This window comes from Camelus dromedarius, chromosome 2 (assembly GCF_036321535.1).
Source record: "Camelus dromedarius isolate mCamDro1 chromosome 2, mCamDro1.pat, whole genome shotgun sequence".
In the NCBI taxonomy this organism is placed as follows: Eukaryota; Metazoa; Chordata; class Mammalia; order Artiodactyla; family Camelidae; genus Camelus; species Camelus dromedarius.
In genome coordinates this window covers 116257570-116277092 of record NC_087437.1, presented here as the reverse complement: position 1 = coordinate 116277092, position 19523 = coordinate 116257570, and the positions used below count along the sequence as shown (strand labels likewise).

The following is a 19523-nucleotide window of genomic DNA, read 5'->3' as shown; positions in this document are numbered from 1 at the left end:
TCCCAGGAGAATCGCAGTTCAGGTGAACTGTCTTGGGGTGGGGGAGGGGGAGGGAATGAGAATTTCTGGGCAAAGGAAAGCAATTAGTTTAAAAGCGTTCTTCTTTGGGCAGTGGGTATCATCCCAGAGTGGATTTCAGGATTCACTGGCTGAGAACGTCAGAGGCCCGAGGAAAGACCCCGGCTTTTAGAGCCAAGAGAGCTGAAGCCAGAAGGACTTTAGCGGTCTTCTTGCTCAGCCTCCAGTGTGGTTACAGATGTTCCACAAATAAAGCAATTTGTGGTCAGGCAATTTGGGGAAGCTTTGCCTACCGAACCTCCAAACAACCCGCTGTCTCCACCCACTGGAGACTCACACTGCAAGCTAGCCCATCACAGGGTCTGAGAAGTTCTATAGCAGAGAAGCACGCTTAACTCGGTAAATCTGGCATTTACCCGACACCTGGGAGCACTCCGGGGCGGGCTCATCGGGCTTAAACCTAGAACTTTACATCTGGAGAAAAAAGAGGATCAAGAAAGTTTGAGTAATTTGCTCAAGGTCACTGAGCCAGTGGCAGGAGCAGGGCTGGAAACAAGCCTTTGTGAGTCTTAGTCCACTTGTTGGGCAGGTCTCTTTCTCTCTTTGTGGTCAGGAAATATCTTGAGATGAGCTATGTATCTCGCTGGACCCTGAAGACAGGGCAGCAGAGACAGGGAGGACCACGGCATCAAAATTGCTTAGCGATGTTCACCAGAAATGCCCGCTCTCAGGTACCATACTCCAGCCGCTGCATCAGGAATGTCTTAAATTAGAACATCCAAATTCTGAAAGGATTATGTGGCTAGAGGTTGTCAGTGATGGCTCAGAGAACCAGCAAGGTCTATCTTTTGCTTTATTATACACTGGAAAAGCAACAAGTACTTCTTCCAAGACAAATCCCACATTTTTACATTGCATGTGAGCATCAGATGATCCAATTTGCCTCTGTGGTCGAATATTTAGCCTTTTCCCCTATGTTTCCATTCCATTATTATTGTATCAAATTCCATAAGTAACTAAAAAATCCTTTTCCACCTCTAAATGCGGTTTGCATAGTGATACCCTTTACTCCTCAATGTAGAATCTTAAAAATTTTTTTTTTTTTACTTTCCGGAGAACATCAACCTTTCTCTTGGCAAAGACAAGTTTAAACAGATACAGGGTTCACCAGGAGACTCATTTTCCATTTGCCATGGCGAAGAATCTGAACTCTGGAGAAAGGTATCATTTGCTGAATATTTTTGTAAAGACAGTTTAATTTCAGGCCCTTTATTTGGGAGCGAGCTGGCTAACCCAAATAAAACATTATCCATCTGTCTGTTGTTATGAGTGACCAGCTTCAGCTGAACGTTATTACTTAATAACAGCTAACTTTCCTATAGAGTAAGAATGTGCAACAGCTAAAAAGCAAATGGAAATTTCCTCTGGTTTACCACCCTCGGTCTCTCTGTGCTCCAACATGTGACGAACTCGGGTAATAAGCATATTCTCCCCTCTAATCACAACGTGGCTTGGACATGCATTGTTGTAAGATGACTGGAAAAACAGGAAAATTTATGTCTGGGGAGAAAAAAAAACAAGGCGTATTGTATTGCGTTAGCCTCCCTAACGCACTGCCCCCAGTTTTCTCTTCAGGGAAGAGATTTAACTAGCTCATGGAATCTTACTGACTCTTCTTGTCTGGGTTCGTTCAAATATAAAACAGAGAAGATGCCCCCCGCCCCTCCGATGGCCCCGTTCAGATAAAGAGATGAAAACGCAGAGCCATCGGGTTGGTCTGGTCGGAACCCGGAGCCCGGAGTAAGTCGGAATGGAAGGCATCTGGTTCTGCAGATGGTACTTGTCGAAAAATAAGCGTTTGTGTATTCTACTTAATGAAACTTCAAACTGGGCACAGTCAGAACATTAAAAGAAGAAGAAGAAAAAAAAGAAAGCAAGCAGGAAAGTTTGTTTTCTCAAACCCCCATCTCTGTACTTAAAAAGTTGCTTGAGACTAGATCACCACATTTTTACAATACATTGTTATATAATTTGCAACATTTAGATTGATTTCCCACTAAATAAATTCCTCACTAAGACATTGAACCCACGACCTGTGAGCACTCACATCAGCCCTTTTCTGCCTCACATTTATTACATTTTTTTCCTAAGATGAAGGCATAGGAATATAGAAAGAGTATCACTTTATAAATATACGTACCAATTACAGCCTGGTTTATTTTTCTGGCTTCATGCTGAATACTTTTTCTTCTATTTAAGATAAATTTGGTTTCTATCAACTGGTGATTCATGGGCTTGGGTGTGATTCACCTGGATGAGGGTAAAATTCTTCCCCTTGGTGATTTCTAGGCTCCTCATTTTCAAGATTAGAATCTCATCCCAGACAGAGGAAATTATGACTTTCACTTTATGGGAACCAAGTTATTCAACAATGGGATGGGTGTCAAAAGGTTTTGAAATTCAGTTTCACTATCAGTCTAAACTTCGACCACATTTCTCTGATATAGAAACTGGGTATCACGGGATCTCGGGGGGACACCGTTAATACCAAAATTCTTGGATTGCGGTCAATTTACATTAAGGACTGGTAATATTTCTGCTTGTCCCAAAGTTGAAAACACAGGTGTTTGTGATCATTGTGTGATAATATGAAAATTTCAAATTTCAAAATACCTTCACATTTAATCAGTGTCTGAGACCTTTGGCAGTTAACTAATCTCCAGTATAAGAAATCACATTCTAACCACCTGTAGTTAATTAGTTGGGGACATTAGCTCAGTTTTGGTGTTTTTAGGGTTGCCAGGTAAAATACATGACGCTGAGTCAAAACTGAATTTCAAGTGACAACAAGTAATTTTTAGTTTAAGTATGACTCATACAGGACTTGATATATACTTATACTCAAAATTATTCATTATTTATTTGAAATCCATACGTAGGTACTATGTGGATATAGTACAAAGGCACCCCATATTTTTATTTGCTAAATCTGGCATTCCCAAGGAGGAGCAAATCTATGCTCAAGAGTAGCTCAGAAGGTCAAAAATTTCAAAGACTGGGTTTAATGTACAGAGAATTTTCTTAGAAGAACAGCAACCCAGATTTCCCCAGTACTAGGAATCCAGGAAATAAATCTAACCATTGTGCGATGGGAGTGCAGCTTTTTCACTCATGTTGCACTGGAAAGTGTCAGGAAGTCTAGTAAGTCTAGACTCATTCTTAATATTTTAGCTCGGGGATTCTTAATCATTTTTGCGTTATTGTCCTTTTTGGCAGACAGGTAAGATTTATGAGTGTTTAAACGTGTTTCAATAGATACAAATAGAATAAATATGACTGCAGAGACAAAAATATTCAAATGCACTCATTACAATATTTTAAAAACAAAATGGTACTTCTTTTTCAAGTTTTAGTTAATAAGAACTCGCTTTTTGAAGGAGTGGTGAGCAGAAATGTTATCTCAAGATCTCTGGATGGTAGCTCACGGCGAAAAAATTGTGACAATGAATATACGTATGTTCATGTATAACTGAAAAATTGTGCTCTACACTGGAATTTGACACAGCATTGTAAAATGACTATAACTCAACAACAAAAAAAACGTTAAAAAAAAAAAAAGGTCTCTGAAGCCACTGCATGTTGAAACACTGGGCTTTCCACTATGACAAAGTCACAACCGGGGCTGAAATGATTGTGGTATGTGATATATTCATAGTAAAACAAAAAGCCTAACTTTTAGTTAGAGGTGATTGAGAATAAACTGTTCCTCTTCCCCCACCTCCCTCCACCCCTCCCCACCATCCTAGGTCATGGTCACTCCTGAATTCTGCCTCTAATCTCTCCAGGCTCCATGGACCTGGATGTAACCCTTGCTGTGAGTGAGGCTTCCCCACGCAGCAAATCTGATTATGTCACAGAAATCAGGCCCAACTACTGAATCCTTAATTGATTTCCCTACCAACACTCTTGCCATGGTAAACAATTAGCCTCTCAAATAGATGCTGTTTTCTTGTGGAAGAAGAGTTGGGACACTTAACAGTTGACTCCTTTTCCAGTAAGACATCCCTGCACGCACTAGTGGTGGCGGTGACCACCATCTGGTTGGTTAGCAAGTAATCTGAGCAGCGACAATACCAGCAGGGAGACGTTCCAGCACCTCCCACCCTGGAAGTAATGGTACAGCTTCTCACAGGGAAACAGAGGAGGAACTGCTGCTCGGGGAGATATGCAATTCACGTGCTGCGTTTCTCAGAATTCGGAAGCTGGATTTTCACAGTTAATACGCTATTCAGTTGCATGCAACTTTAGATTCCCGTGATTTCATCATAACTCTAACCCAGAAGCAAAGAAAGCTTACTCATCTAAAGGGTAGTAATTCGGACAGTTCACAAATCCTCCAGCAGCCTCCACGGCTGACGGGATAAATCCCAAACACCTTTGCAAAGCAACAGGCTCTCCTAAGCCCTGGCTCTGACTCCCTCTTCATCTTGGTGCCTGCAGGACTTGGTCTGGGTGTGAACTTGCCCTTTCCCGACAGCTCAACGCGTCCTTGGCTCCATGAATGGGCAGCAGCTCCTTCCTCAGGGGCTCGTCCTGAGCTTTGCTGCTCCGTGAACTCCCTCTTGCTTCAAAGGTCAGGTTGAATATTACCTCCTCTGTACTTAAAAAAAAAAAAAAAAGCACTTCTTCAGAGGCAGCGTCGTGTAAAGGTTAAGAGGACAGGGCCCTGCTTCTGTTAAAAGTTGCTGTGTGACTTTGAACAACTTACTTAACCCCTCTGAGATTCAGTTTCTGCATCTGCAGACTAGCCTTAATAATCATGCCCATTTGTGATAGGACTGTGCGAGGTTAAAATACAAAAAGTGCCATGAAACTCTGCCTGTTTACTCTTACTATTGTGTAAGAGTTAGCTGTTATCATTGTAAGTTTCCAATAAACAAAACACACAAAATAAGACTTACCCAAAGGAAATTACATTGACCACAATGACAAAAAATTCTCAGGTCAATAAGAATCCTTGTCACCTGAACAGTAACATTTATAAATATACAATTTAAAAAAAACTTAAAAGGTAAAAATACTTGAAACTATTTCCGTATTTTTTTGATCCTTTGTACACCAATTTCTTGAGCACTTGCTATGTGCCAAACACTGTGCAGGCCTCTGGAGATCCAACAGGGAAGAAGACTGACTTGATCTGTGCTTTCATGGAGTTCACAACAGAGCAGGGAAGGGAGGTATTAAATGAATCATTAGGTGAGTTATTTCAAGACATTTGTGGGGAAAACTAGGGAGAAAGTGAAGGATGGATGAGGGACTAGAGCATGGGGTGTATAATATGTCCTAGCCTGGAGGTCCAGGAGGGCTTCCCTGGGGAGGTGGCATGAAGGTGAGGACAAAGGAGGAGGAGTACTTGGCAGATGAGGAGGCAGGCTGGGAGGGAGGTGGGCCGAGGGCCACAGGGCATTTGCAAACGCCTGGAGCTTGCACCGTCCAGGAAGTGAGGAAGGTGCTGAGAAGGGGGGGGTGGAGCGGGGTGGAGCAGGAGGGGGCTGAGCCCTGCCGTGCAGGGCTCAGTGGGTGGGCCCTTTGAAGACCGTGGCCTTCATCCTAGATGAACAAGAAGCATCTCAGGGTTTCCACCAAGGAAGAGATAGGATCAGACTTGCTTTTTAAAGCCATCACTGGTGACATGACCTGGGGAGTGGATTGGCAAGAGGCAAGCGTGGATGCTGAAGTCTGGTTTTTTGGTGCTTTCAGTAATCTGAGCTAAAACTGCCCATATGCATGGACAAGGATAGTGCCAGCTGACGGAGAGAAGTGGGGGCTCTGGGTTACATGCTCCTGATGGAACCAATAGGCATCTCTGACAGGTGGTTTAGGACGAGGATGGGGGTACAGACAGGTCTCCAAGAGGACTCCTGACTTTCTGGCATGAAAAAGAGGTGGATGGGATGTGGGTATTGTGACTCAGGGGACATCAAATCTTCCTCTGTAATTTAAAAATCACTCATGTGTTATTAGATACCCGTGTTGTTTGAATGTTTTGGTATTTTATCAGTCTGGAGCTCACTCTGGTACATAATACGGAAGGGGGGGTCCAGCCTCGGGTGGGGAGGTTTGCGGGAGGGGCTTGGGGCTGCTGGGTCACACCTAAGCAGAGATGCAGACGGGAGTTTGTGCGGATGGGCCTGATGTTCAAAAGAGAAACCTGGGCAGGAGGGACACCGTTACTGTGGAATTCGAAGCAGGTAAGTGGATGAGGTTCTTCTAGACATAGGGTGTGGGAGCAGCAGTCCCAGACTGAGTCTGGGGCAGCCCCGGGGCCAGGGAGAGCAAGAAGGAGCCAGGGGGGCAAGACACACTGATTTCACTGATCAAATAACCCAAGGTTTTGAAAGACACGTCAACACTCTGTATCCACAAGCACACAGAGACGAATGGCTTCGTCCGTGACCTCAGGTAGAGTCATTTGGCATAACTTTTTTGGCAGCAATTTGACAATGCATACCCCCAATTTAAAACTATTTATTTATAATAAATAAATTCACCAAGTCTAAGAATTAATAAGAAATGTGCCTCAGAATTACGTCCAAGAGTCTTCTCTACATTGGCTATAATATTAAAACAGCCAAACCAACCTGGATTGCCAATAATATATAAATGATTTTAAATTTATAAAATATTTATTAGCTGAAATAGCATGTCGTCTTTAAAAGTCACGGCAAACACATTAAATTTTTAAAAAAGGCATTCAATAAATCTGAAGAGGTGGAGTCACTGTTCTGCTTTTTTCTTTTTAGATAAGATTCAAATGAAATGTCTCTAAAAGATTAACAGCAGTTATCTCTTCAAAGGAAAATAAAATTAGGAAGTTCTTTTTTCCTTTTAACCAGATTTTCCATTTTTATGCAGTTAATCTGAAAATTCAATTTCCCTAGCACAGATCATTCCCAAACATTCCAGATTTTACTGTAAATGAGAAGCACTTACTGTGTTCTACCGAGAAACTTTCCACACACTGTCGAGTCCAAACCGTATGAAATAATTTAGTCTCAGAGATGTTTCGGTTGTACCAATCCAAGAGCCTAGTGTTTAGTACGCGTTCAGAGTTGTTATTTCGTGTCAATTTAAATGATTTTACTTAATGGACTGAGTTAGAAGTTTGTACTTCACCCCAGAGGAATGCTGATAAAGCAGGTTTCTGGCCCAGTGTCTTCACTTAGGCAGGTCCCTTTACCCCAAATTACTTCTCTGTGCCCTGTGCTTGGTAAACTCCTATTTATCCCTTGAGGCCCAATTCAAATGTCCCCTCTTCCAACCTCCAGGGAGAGTTCCTCTTGCTCTGCTCTTCTGCCTTCTGCAAGTTGTCCACACCTCATGGTAACACTTACATGTTGCTGGAATGATCTGTTTTGAAGCTTCTTTTTCCCCTTAAACCAAGCTCTGTTGGGGGTGGGGGGCAATCAGTTTGTCTTTTAACCCTAATGCCAACACAAGGCCTGCTACATGGTAGGGCCTTAATGTTTGGGGAAGGAGCAGGGTGGGCAGAGATGCCCTTCCAGTGACCTCAAACCCATCCAGATTTAGTAACTAATGCAGCTCCTTTAAAGATATGGGATGTGATATTCTAGATCAAGGAGAGAAGCTAGTCCAAAGCTAGGTGAGAAACTAGGTCCTCTCAAGAACCTGCTGGGCATATGGCTTTACCTATAGGAGAAAGTTCAAGGTCACTGGTTGACTTCACTTAAAAAAGAAGCACTGCTTACAAATCACCAAGCAGTATTACAAAACAGTACTGCAGTCAGCAATCTTCGCCAGTGTTTGGCTTGTATCTGGAAACTTCCTTTACGAGAAGCATAGCTAGAAACCAAGGTCTTGACCACTCCTGATGGTCAAAGATCCTCTGGCGCTAATGTTAAGTGGAGGAGTGGGGTCAGGAGTTTCTGAGTAATAAGGGCTGACTACACACCCTCACCCCAGTGCGACCCTGATGTTGGAAGTCGGTGAGTTACAAATGCTCTCTGTCCAAAGGAAGAGAAGAAAGAAAACCACACACACATACAGCCCCCAATGACTATTTGTGAGTGAATATTTACACTCACATACACACACAATATCGACAAATAATAATAATAAAATGATTCTCTTAATTCACAAAGTCTACCCAGCAATTCCTGTTTGTGTGTTTCATACAACTTTGAAAAGACTGCTTTGACCCTATTTGAACCATACGCCTTAGCTTAACGACTGCGCTGGTTTACTATGCGATGGTGCTTGCAAGCATGTTTTCAAATATCTCACATCTTTCATACTGTGTAACTGGTGTCAACAAAAAGGGACAGATAACGGAATTGGAAAGACGCTTCCTCTGAATCTAGGTCCGTCACCCACACAAACATAACGCAGCCCAACAGGACACAGCCTCCAGCCTCCTGGACACCTAAGAGCACATGGTCAAGATTAACAATGACAGTGGAGACAAGAGAATGGAAGAGGAAGTACCAAGGGGCCTTTGAATTGGCCACTTGAAATGAGTTCGCCTCTGAATGTAGACCTGGTTGGCCAATTCTTAGTGGAGTATCTTGGATCTGTCTTCAGCCCTATTTTCAGCTGAGATATTCCATTTTCAGGGGGTTAAATTGGAAATGGGACCCTGGTTGAAAGGTCTGGGCACGGCTCTCTTGTTTGTTCTGTGTGCCATCTTTTGTTTCCTTTTGATCATTGGTAATTAAAGTCATGAGACGAGAGAGACCAAAACACCTGTCTTTGGATGTGGGGAGAGACAAGGTGTCTGGCTAAGGAGGATGCCTGGTATCGTGAAGCTAAGCTTCGGGGAACTGAATTGATGAGGGTGGAGAGGATCCTTAAGGAGGAAAGATATGACACTTTGCCTCCATTACTTTGGTGGCTTTGAGATGGCTCTTCTAGCTGTGGGAGTAAGTCCTCTGCCACCACCCATCAGAGTCACTAACAGCTTAGCCAGTGGGCACATTGCACCCATCACTTCCTTGACCCTTCATTTCAGACTGTGCTCCAGTCTTCTCCCAACTTCTCCCTACTTTTCTGGTCCTTTCTCAGTCTTATTTTAGACACCTCCTCTTCTGCCAGTTTTTTAAATGGTACTTTTCCCAAGTCCCCATACTCCAAACTATCTTCTTCTCATTACACACACTCCTGTACCCACTCCCAGGACTTGAGATGTTATCTTTATTGTTCAGGAAGCCTAGAGCTTACATCTCCACCCCAGGACTCTCTCGTCACTGCAAGAACATCAGTAAAGCCAATGAATGGTTTATGGTGTCCCATTTGATGGCCCACAGCTTTGCTTCATTATCCACTGCCCAGGTCAACTGTCCTCCTCCTGTTGACCCTCAGGCACTGAAAGATACTGAATACCCCTAGTTTACCTCAATATCCCTTAAAGCGGGCCCCTCTCCCTTCCCACTACCACTGCCTTGGCTTAGATGCACGTGCTCGCTTCGGTGACTGCAGCAAGTCATCCTCCCTCTAAAGCACCCCTCGCCCTGCAGCCTCAGTGATGTCTGTAAAGCATGGCTCAGCTGCCCAGCCCTGGGACCCCACTACGTACAAACCAAAGCCTCAGCTCCTGACCTCACCTCCTGAACACGGCATGTGGGACCTTCAGGAACTGGCCCCACCTACCTTTTGGCCTTGGCATGAGCCTCTGTAGCCTGCTACCTGCTGAATGAGGTGCAGTGGCCCAAGTGTGTTGGTCCTCTATTGATTGATTCAGTGCATTGAAACATGCCAGGCTGTGCTGGAAGGTCCTCTTCCTCTTCACCAGCTTCCTCATCTCTGTCTTTTGAGATGTGGCCCATTCTAGGTAGGTGCTTTTTCTACCGGTTCTCATGGGCTGGAAGCTCTCCCTGCGTGCTCCCCTGTGCTTCTGTCTCCCAGAATATTTATCTCAGTGTAGCAGAATTATCAGTTTACTTGTATATCCTTAATTGCCTTAACAATTATCAGACTAACAGCTATTGTGAGTGGAGAATATATGTGATCAGCACCATGCTGGCTGTTCGGATACTCTGACTCCAGATTTCAGAGCAACTCTGGGAAAACTTTGGTAAAAATAAGTAAATGGAGGCTCAGATAAGTTGGAGAGTTTGCCTGAGGTCATACCATCAGTCAGCTGTGGTGACCATATTAGATCCTGATTCCAGATCAGCTCATTGTCCATCACAGCCCACTGCCTCCCACTGGAACAGGAGCTACCACATCTTATCTTGTCTGCGCCTTGTATGTGCCGCCGCCCGGGTTCTGGAAGAGGCTCAATGTCTGTGAATGCGTGAATAAGTGAATGAATGAATGGACACAAAGGGAGCTGGGACTCTTCCAGTTCTGGAAAAACAGACTGGAGTCTCCAGGAAAACAATGTGCTCCTGCGTATTGATGGTACTGAAGAGCTAAGCGGAGGCAAGGTCACTTCGTCTCAGTCCGCGATCACACACACAGCTGTTTACCGACGGAGGACTCGGCGGGTATCGTGCCTGCAGAGTCCGTGCTCGCTGGAAGGACATCGTGCTGCGCCGCCTGCAGCCCTCACCCGTACTGCTCCTCGCCCTGTGTTGTTTATCTCTGTGAGCGGCTCCGCAGTCACCCAGCCCAGATGCTGGGGTCCGCTTCCCTTCCTCCTTCCTTCGCGACCACAGCCACACGGTGCTCAGGTTTAACCCCCGAATGACTTGTGTTCCCACCCCCCGCTTCTCAGCCCTTCCATGGCTGCCCCCTGCTCACTGCACCCCTCATTGCTCCTGACCTCTCTCCTCTCTGACTCCCTTTCAGAGCCAATCTAACTGCAAATATAACCTTCCAAAGCCTAGAACTTGTCTGTGTCAGTTTCCTGTGTCAGCCCTCAAATTGTTCTTCAGACCTCACATGATAAGATCTAAACTGTTCACCCAGTGTCCAAGTCTTCCGGCCGCCATTCTGGTCACATCTCTGGATATTCCATCCATCATCCACGCTTCCACAACAATGAGCTGCTTTCACATCTCTGCACACTGCACGCTGCCCCCACACTTTCCTATGTTTCCTCCCAGTGCTCCCCCTGCCTGAAAAGTCCACCCGAGTACCAGGCCCCGCCACTGTCCCTGTGGTTTTTCCCTGGCTCACTCTCCCCTGCATGTGCATTTAAGATCCTCCCTCTCGTTTACTGTTAAAAGTGTAGTGTCAATGCACTCACCACAGTTAGCACGATCTTGTCTTCATGCGTCTGTCTCCCCCTCTAGATGGCAAGTTCTTTGAGGGCAGGGACTGGGTCATGTCCCTCTTTGTACCCATAGTAACAGCCCCTGGCATGTGGTAATTGCTCAAACAAGAAGAGTTTCAGTGACTCATGACTCTGTAAATGAGTCAAGGAATGAATCAACGAAAGGATTAATAATCAATCCATAAATTAAAGAATGAATAAATGTCAAAGAGATGGCCCAAAACATGTGAGCATTTTCAATGCATTTATTGTTACATGTGAAGTTTTCTAAATGGCTTCTTTGACATGATTTATATGGGCACATTGTTCTATTTCTGTGGGAAATGAGTTGCCACAGTGTTCAGATCCTCTGGATTAAGAAACACTTCCTTTTATCTGTCCTGACTCAGATGTTCCCGGAAGCGGGACAAATGCTTTCAGCTCACTCAGTTGATGACTCTTAGGCTGTGGTTTACTAGTGTCCTCAAAGAGTACACAGATGTTCAGATCAGCTTTCTCCCCGACTTCTCCCTCACTTCTTGGAGGATGATTAATTACTTCAAGGATTAGAGGTTTCCATTGGAGAAGCACAATTACTTTCACATGTGCTTTGGTTCGTCACTTGTTTAGTTCTGCACTCCTCCCACCCCCTCCCTTCCACCAGCCTGGACGTTATTGCAGGGTCCTATTTGTCTTCATTCATTTGGTGGCCATTTTAAGCAGCTTTTTCAACAACATCGTTAAGAGGCCCAAAGACTCAACTTGAAGACCATGGCAAGGTCGAGAAGGAAGAAGGGAAGGCTCATGGATCTGTAGAGGGGGCAGGTATGTCTTCTAAACCCCCCCCCCCCAGTTCTTCTCATCAGCCATCAAATCATCACAGTGGATCTCTAGGATCTGCTTATTAAAATCAAAGGGGCCAAGTATTGTTTTGGACAGACCATTACCACCATCTAGTCATGAGAGATGGAACCCAGTTTCTAATATGCTATTCTTGTTACTGTTTAAAATAAGCTGTGGAATGGACAGTTGAGGGAACTTGTAAAACTCACACATAGCTTAGGACTGACAATGGTGACGTGAGTCTTTGAACTCCAGGGGACAAGCTCCACCCTGGCCGGGCACTGAACTATGGCACTGTCTCCTTGAAGATGCCACTATTCCCCAGTGACTCCTAATCACCAATATATCACTCACTCACTCCACCACTGATTCAGCAAACATTTAACACTATTGCAAGAAAAATGTGGTCCTTGAAATACATAATGGTGAATGACGCATGGTCCTGGCCCTCAAACATGTACCGATGACATAAATTGTGACTACACCAAGAATAGTCTTTTATGCCTACACACCATCCCATGGACTCTTCCATACTTCTGTCATAAAACTGATGGTATTTGTTGTTTTATGTGTTTCTTTCATCCCACAAGATGCCCATCTGTGTGAAGACAGGAACCTTGTCTTGTTCTAGCAGTCTGTGCTGTCCTTGCCTAGCACAGAGCCTTCCCAGCTGGCATGGACGGCTGTAAAATATGGAAACGTACCGAGGCATCCCAGGAATAGGATTGATTCTTTCCAACTGGAAGAATCACAGACTTCTTCACGCATTTTCGGTAGGAAGAAAAATAGAGCAAAGAGAATTGCCCTCCGGGGGATCTGACCAGGCAAAGTGTGGGGTGCTGGTAAAGTACTTTCCTAAGTACCCGCATTTGATTGGACCAAAGGGTATAGCAACGATTTTCAACTACGGCTGCATATAAGGAACACCCGGGGACATTTTAAAATGCTCTAAAACCTTAGCTCCACCCCAGGTCAACTGAATCAGAATGTCTCATGGTGGCAGGGAAGACATCTGAGTAGAAGACTGAATTTGGGTACTTTTTCAAAGTTCCCCATTTGCTTCTAATGAGTATCCATGGTTGAGAATCACTGTGGCACCTGCGGAAAGTTAATTTGAGGCCAGGTTGCAAGCTACCTGGGCAAGAGATTTTAAGAGGCCATGGAGATCCAACTGAAATTTAATCTTTCAACAGGCAGAAAGACGCCAGGCTCCTCCAGCTGGGCAGACTGAGGACAGAGTGGCTGTAAAGAGGCTATTTCAGAGGCTGCTGAATTCAGGTGAGAATATATGAACTTGGGGCGTCACTGCCAAGAGTTACCAACAGGGAAGCCTCACACACCTATTAGCTGTGACGTGGTGATGGGGGAACAGGAGCGGAAAGGGCTCTGGGGCTTGGTGCCTGGATGAAGAGGAAGCCTTTCCTGAAAAGCAGAGGGCACTGAAGGCAACACGCTGAGGCTGGCTCTAAGCACGTTTGCTCTGAGGGGTCCATCTCCAGGAAATGAACCTGGGGCTGATGATGGGGAGTCCCTGCCCAAGAAGTAGGAGTTGACCCCCGATGAGTCAGTGAGATCTGCCAAAGAGGAAAATACCAGAGAAGAAGGCAGCCGAGGGCAGAATCTCGGGGATCGTCTGAAGAGGAAGAGAGAGGACTTCCCAGCAAAGGGGCCGGAAGCGAGCAGCCAGTGCAGGGACGGCGATGTGAACTCACTGGAGGGGACAGCCAAGGAGGCTCGATTTCCAGAACAAGGGCGTGACCTAGAGGTCAGAGATTGGAGGGTGAAGAAGGAGGCCCTGGGAGTAGGAGGTCTTAGAATGGAAGGGGGACACCTGCTTCCCTAAGAGAGGAGGGAGAGCGGACAGGTTACGTCCACTGCACGTGTACATGTCAAGCACTTACTCTTTTCCAGACTCTTCTAGACACTGGGGACCCAAGAGCACAGACAAGATTCTTGTCCTCATGAAGCCTCTTCTCCAGGTGTGGGGAACAAGGAGGAAGATGAGAAGCTTATTAAAAAGTCCTGAGCAGTGGAGGATGCAACTTGAGGAAATGTGCTCTTTCTTAGTCCGGGGACTGGCGGTAGCACCCCTTGGTGTAGGAGGACCAAGGTGGAGAAACGTAGAACGACCTGGACTAGCCCCCAGGAAGCACGCAGGGGAGGTGATAAGAGGCGGAGAAAGGAGACCAGCCAGTCGCAAGGGCCCCGTCAGCTCCCCACGCGGGAACTGGCACCTTTGGCCACACACACCGTGGCCTCGCAGCCCAGGAACACGGCTGAGTGTGGAAGAGGTGGGCTGCTCCGAGTTAGGTACTGGCAAGGTCTCAGTGGTGAGAGGTTACCGGGCCTCGGGATTGCGGATACCACATTAGAAACATGAACATTTGAAAAACCGCAGAATGGAAATACTCAAGGTCACGGCACACTCATCAGCTCGTGGAATCTAGCTAGTAACTGAGCACATTAGGAAGCCTGCTAACTCTGCTCTCGAGTTTTAGAAGGGCTATAATTTGGTATCGCCAGCTATCAATTAGTCCTGTTTTCCTCATCTGTAAAATGAGAGGGTTGGACAGCATGACCTCAAAGTTCTCTCCCAGCGTGGTCAGTGCTGATCGTGAGAGCACATGTGAAACCCTGAGAGTTAATTTGCTTCCTTCACGTTTACATCTCATGTTTCACTATTAGCGTTCAAAAATGCGTCTGCAGAGCAAACACGACACTGTTAAGTCTGTGCCTGCAAAACCCTTAGTTTTATGGGCCATCCTGGTTTTAAAACAAATCACCTTATGAAAACATACAACTTAATCCTGGTTGGAGAAATCACAAGTGTCATGGGCAATTGAGCAGAGTAATTGGCAGGTCATCGACAGGACATTGATGAATGGGGTCTAATATTTGCATGCCTGGGAAATTGCTTTGTGAATAATGGGAGAAAAGAGAGATATGATCAAAGTGTATTGAGGGAGAAAAGGAGCTTTTCAAATATTAGGGCAATAGTAGGTAAGGATATTAAATAAAGTCACACAAATGGGACTTGTCTATCAGAGTTAGATTAATTTAGAACGATCTCTCTCAAAAATTGTGAATAAGAGTCAACCAGGCCTTGGGTGGATTCTGAAAGCCTCAGACAAACTGATCAGTAAAGATCACTGGGGTGCTAGCTAGCTACAGTCATTTAATATTTTTAAAATCTCATCACTTTCCATACGGACTTGTAAATAGTAATATACACGACCTTGAAAGAAATGAACCTAAGTGTGTGTCCTTTTTCAAACAGCTGCATTTTTATACACGTCATTGAAATCAAGGACGTTAAGGGTCAAACCTCAGCACTAAGGCTGCAAGTTATTTACTTGTAAATTTAATCTGATTATTAGCTGATCCATGTTTGTAGAAGCTGTTTGATCCACTATTGTCAAAAGGAGTCTTTGCTAGCTAACTGCCTTTCAGTTTTATACTAAGGCCTTTGTCTATGCAAATAAACTGAGGTCTCAGTCTTTACAGCACAGGGTACAAGTATTCATTCTTGTTTTCCTGATGAAGTGAATGCTGTATTCTATTTGAAGCCTCATAGAGTAGTTAGTGCTTCATCATTGTTAAGCACTGGAATTTTCAAAAGTATGAATTTTCAAATCAGTAAGATAAATATATACATAAAAGAGTGGTGAGTAGGGGAAAAAAATCGTGTCCAAGGTCAAGATGAATCACTTTGGCTGGACCTTCCGGAAATTCCCTGGTCCTTTGAGCTTTGAGCTTTTTATTTTTCCCTTCCTTCTCTACCACCCCGGGTGATCAGTGAGAAGCTCGGGGCGGCGAGGGTGGGGCGGGTTGCAGAGGGACTTACCTGGCATTCAGGTGCTGGGGCTCCAGCCCAGCTGAAGATCTCAGGGACCTGGGGAAGCGATGAGGGGGCCTGGCTCTGCAGGGAGGAAGCCCAGGTGCTGGGAGGCTGGTGTGCAATCCACACCTATAGGCTGTGTGCTCACGTGCCAGCTGAGAGACTGGGCGGGGCGTGAACATGTCCTCCGCCCCGGAGGTAGAAGCCAGGCATTGGAGCAGGGGCCTCCGTCCTATGCTAGCAGCCTCTGCCCACCTCCAAGGACAGAGCCCTTGAGCCACGAGGGTTTCCATGACAAACAAGACTTGGTTTCAATGGGTGAAAAACAGTCCCCTTGCATCATAAGGCAATTATACCTGATGTAGCTACAGATTTTTTTAAAGCTATTCAACAACAAAAGGTGCTAAGCAGAACAGCCCAGAGGCCTGGAAGGCAGCACAGTGTTTTCTTATTCTTCGGAGGTGCTAAGGGACACTGGAAGCTCTTTCTCTCGCCTGAATTCTATCCAATGGGCTCTGGGACTTGGGAAGTTACCAGGTGAAGCCTCGCATTTTAACAGCTCTCAAAGCTGCCCAGGGCGTCACACTTTCTCCTGGGTCTGATCCGTGGCACTAAGTCACAGGTTTTGAGTGTATGTGTGTGTGTGTGTGTGTGTTTTCAGCTGAAGTACAGTTGATTTACAATATTGTGTTAGTTTCAGGTGTACAGCAAGGTGGTTCGGTTATATATATATGTATGTATCTATATTCTTTTTTTTTCTGATTTTTTTCCATTACAGTGTATTATAAGGTGTTGACGTGTGCTTTGCATTTAAAATGTCGGGTCAGTAAGCAGCCCCTTGTGGTGGATAATTATAGACAAACAGGAACATGCTAGCAACTTCTTGTGACACGGGGTGGATCTCGTGCTCCTTCGCTTGTGATGACCCCCATGTGCATTTCTACAGACGTTTCTTCCCTGCACAGTCTGTCCCCACAATGAGCTCAGGACAGGATGTGGACTATCTGCACAGAGTAACAAGGACCAGGTCCGGCAGCCAGAGCTCGGGTGGTTGCACAGTGTAAGCTGTCAGAATAGCACGCGGCTCTCCATCCTCTGCTTGGAAAAGCACTAAAATGCCACCGAGCCCGGTTCCCAGGGGTTTCCCTGACAGGACCCTCTTTGGGAAGGACAGAGCTCAGAGAAGGAACTACTGACAAATGTCAACAGTTTAGGAAAAGCTGGAATCCTGTGTCTTTTTAAAACTTGCAAATGTTTTACTGATTCCCTATTTCTTCCTACTCAGGCCTCTCATCTGTTTCCAAATTGTAAGACAGTTCAATCATTTTGCTTCCCCCTGAGTTAGGGTTCGTCTTTTCCTCTTGGGCTTCACCTGGGATGGGAGGAGACCTGGTGAGGGGTCCCAAGCTCCTTCAGAAGAACCAGCTCCTCTACGTGCTGCAAAACCACGGGCAAGTCACATCATCTGTAATGGGAGAGAGGGTCGTGCTAACTTCTCTGAAACACCCTTAAGCTTTAGCTTTCTGTGATGCGAAATTTCAAGTAAAAACATAGAGAGAGACTCAACTCCAAATCTGAGCTTCTCTAAGCCAATATGGGCTTCAAGAATACCTGTCTTTGAAGATGCCCAACCCTGCTTTGCATCGAGAAGGTTTAGAAAGATGGATCCATGCAGCTGAGACCCCTGCCGATTCTGGTGCTTTCTGGTGGACTTGGGTGAAGGGGACGTGGCTCTGTAAGATGAGAACAATGCTGTCACTCAGAAATACCCTTGGCTATTCAAGAAACGGGCTAGCGACGTATCTGCCACATTTCAAATTCTTTATGAGGCACGTGGCGAAGTATGGGCGACCCAGAATGATAAAATAGTTATGCTCTCCCTAAAACGTTAACACGCTTATAAATCTTTTCAGCCTGTTACTACAGAGCCAAGAACAAGGAGTCCAGCTTTGCCTTGGTCCTCTCAAAAATCTACAGGGAGAACGCGCTATCAAGTCATGAAAAGACATGAAGAAAACTTCAGCGTATGTCACGAGGTGAAAGAAGCCAGTTTGAAAAGGCTGCTTCCTGCGTGATTCCAACTACATGAAGTTCTGGAAAAAGCAAAGCCATGGAGACAGAAAAAGATCAGTGGTTGCCAGGGGTTAGGGAAGGCAGGGGTGAACAGGGGGAGCGTGGAGAGTGTTTAGGGCAGTGAAACTTCTCCTGTGAGGTTATCATGGTGGATACGTGTCAGAACATGTTTGTCCAAACCCACAGAACGTTCAGCACCAAGAGTGAGCCCTGTGCTGAACGACGGACTTGGATGATGAGGCTGTGTCGTCATCCTCGGTTAAGAAATGTACCATCTGATGAGTGGTGTTGATAAGGGCAGCGGGCGATGCATGAGAAATCTCTCCCTCTCAGTTTTGTTGTAAATCTAATATTATTCCATGCTCGACTCTGTCTTGAGCATTTGGGTGCTAGGGAAGCCGTTATACAGTGTAAAGGTACAGGGTTGGAGCCACCCACAGACTCGGGTTCAAACTTCAGGTCTGCTGGTTAGGATGCGGGCAGGGGACAAGTTACTTAAAGTCTGAAACCTCGTGTTGCCGACTGTCTGCTGGGGTCGCCCTGATGATGAAGTGAGATGTTGTATGGAAAGCAATTGGGTGGTGACTTTGGACGAGTGATTTAATCTCCTTGGTTTTCAGCTTCCTTCTTTTGGAAAAGATAATAAAGCTGGCCTAGCATGAGACTACAGCTACAAACAGTGAGTTGAATGTACCTAACTCAAGGCATAAGCTAGGACTCGACTAGGGTAGCTAGCTGGTTCTCACTGGGTCAAGCATGACGTGCCCTGGGCCCTCAGCTGTCCCGGGGCTGGTAATCTGACTGGGGAAAGAGGTGGAACCTGTGCCTCACAGATATTCAAATCGGGACACAGTGTTTGATTCGCTCTTAGTGGTACAGACACAGTCTAGGTTCGATTCAGCCTAGAGAAAATGAAATTCAGGAAGTGCAGAAGTGGTCAGGCTCCACGGAGAAGGGAAAAACCCGAGCTCAGCAGGCCTTGAAGGGGAGAAGGAGACTCTGATAGAAAAAGGAAAGAAATGAGGGCTTTCAGGGAGAGACCTCGCAGGCAATGGTGACAAGGTGGGTGAATCCAGAAGCAACAGAACACAGGCCCGAGTGGGTGGGGAGGGAAAGTGCATAACTGAGGTCGGGTGATGGAGAAGCTTGGTGATAAACAGGTCATCAAATGGATAACTCCCGGACACTGCGCTACATGCATGCTTACGACTACTGGGGTCCCCAGAGCTGGTTAAGATGGCTACTGACTGCAAACATCCCCAGCTCCCGAGGGCACCTGGTGTTCTATTGGTGCCATATTTACTCTGTCTCCTCATCTCTGATTTTGGGAGCATTGTGGTTTCTTTCCATACCAGCCTGTGCAGTGTGAAGTCAATTTACAGTTTACAGGGATTTCTCCCACACCCATATATGTTTTCCACTGAAGTCTGTACTTTTTCCTAGACCCACCCAGATTCCAGAGCGTGATTCAACTGTATGCCAGGACCACAGTCTTTCTCTTTGTCCCTCTCCTCTCCTTATAAAACCTAAGAGAAA

At 45.6% G+C, this 19523-nt stretch overlaps 1 protein-coding gene across 10 annotated transcripts in view; it reads right to left on the bottom strand.

Moving 5' to 3' along the window:
- KCNJ15 (potassium inwardly rectifying channel subfamily J member 15) overlaps positions 1-19523 on the bottom strand; it is a 47154-nt gene that overhangs the window by 15795 nt on the left and 11836 nt on the right. For 4 of the 10 annotated variants that reach the window (XM_010998945.3, XM_010998949.3, XM_064475929.1 and 1 more), the window contains one exon: positions 4376-4678. The exons of 3 other annotated variants lie outside the window; for them this stretch is intronic. The gene's annotated coding sequence lies outside the window, so the exon portion shown is untranslated. Of the gene's footprint in view, positions 1-858; positions 1579-4375; positions 4679-7011; positions 7744-19523 lie in introns of those variants that run through there. 3 more of the 10 variants (XM_010998950.3, XR_010376713.1, XM_064475935.1) reach the window with 3 other exon arrangements.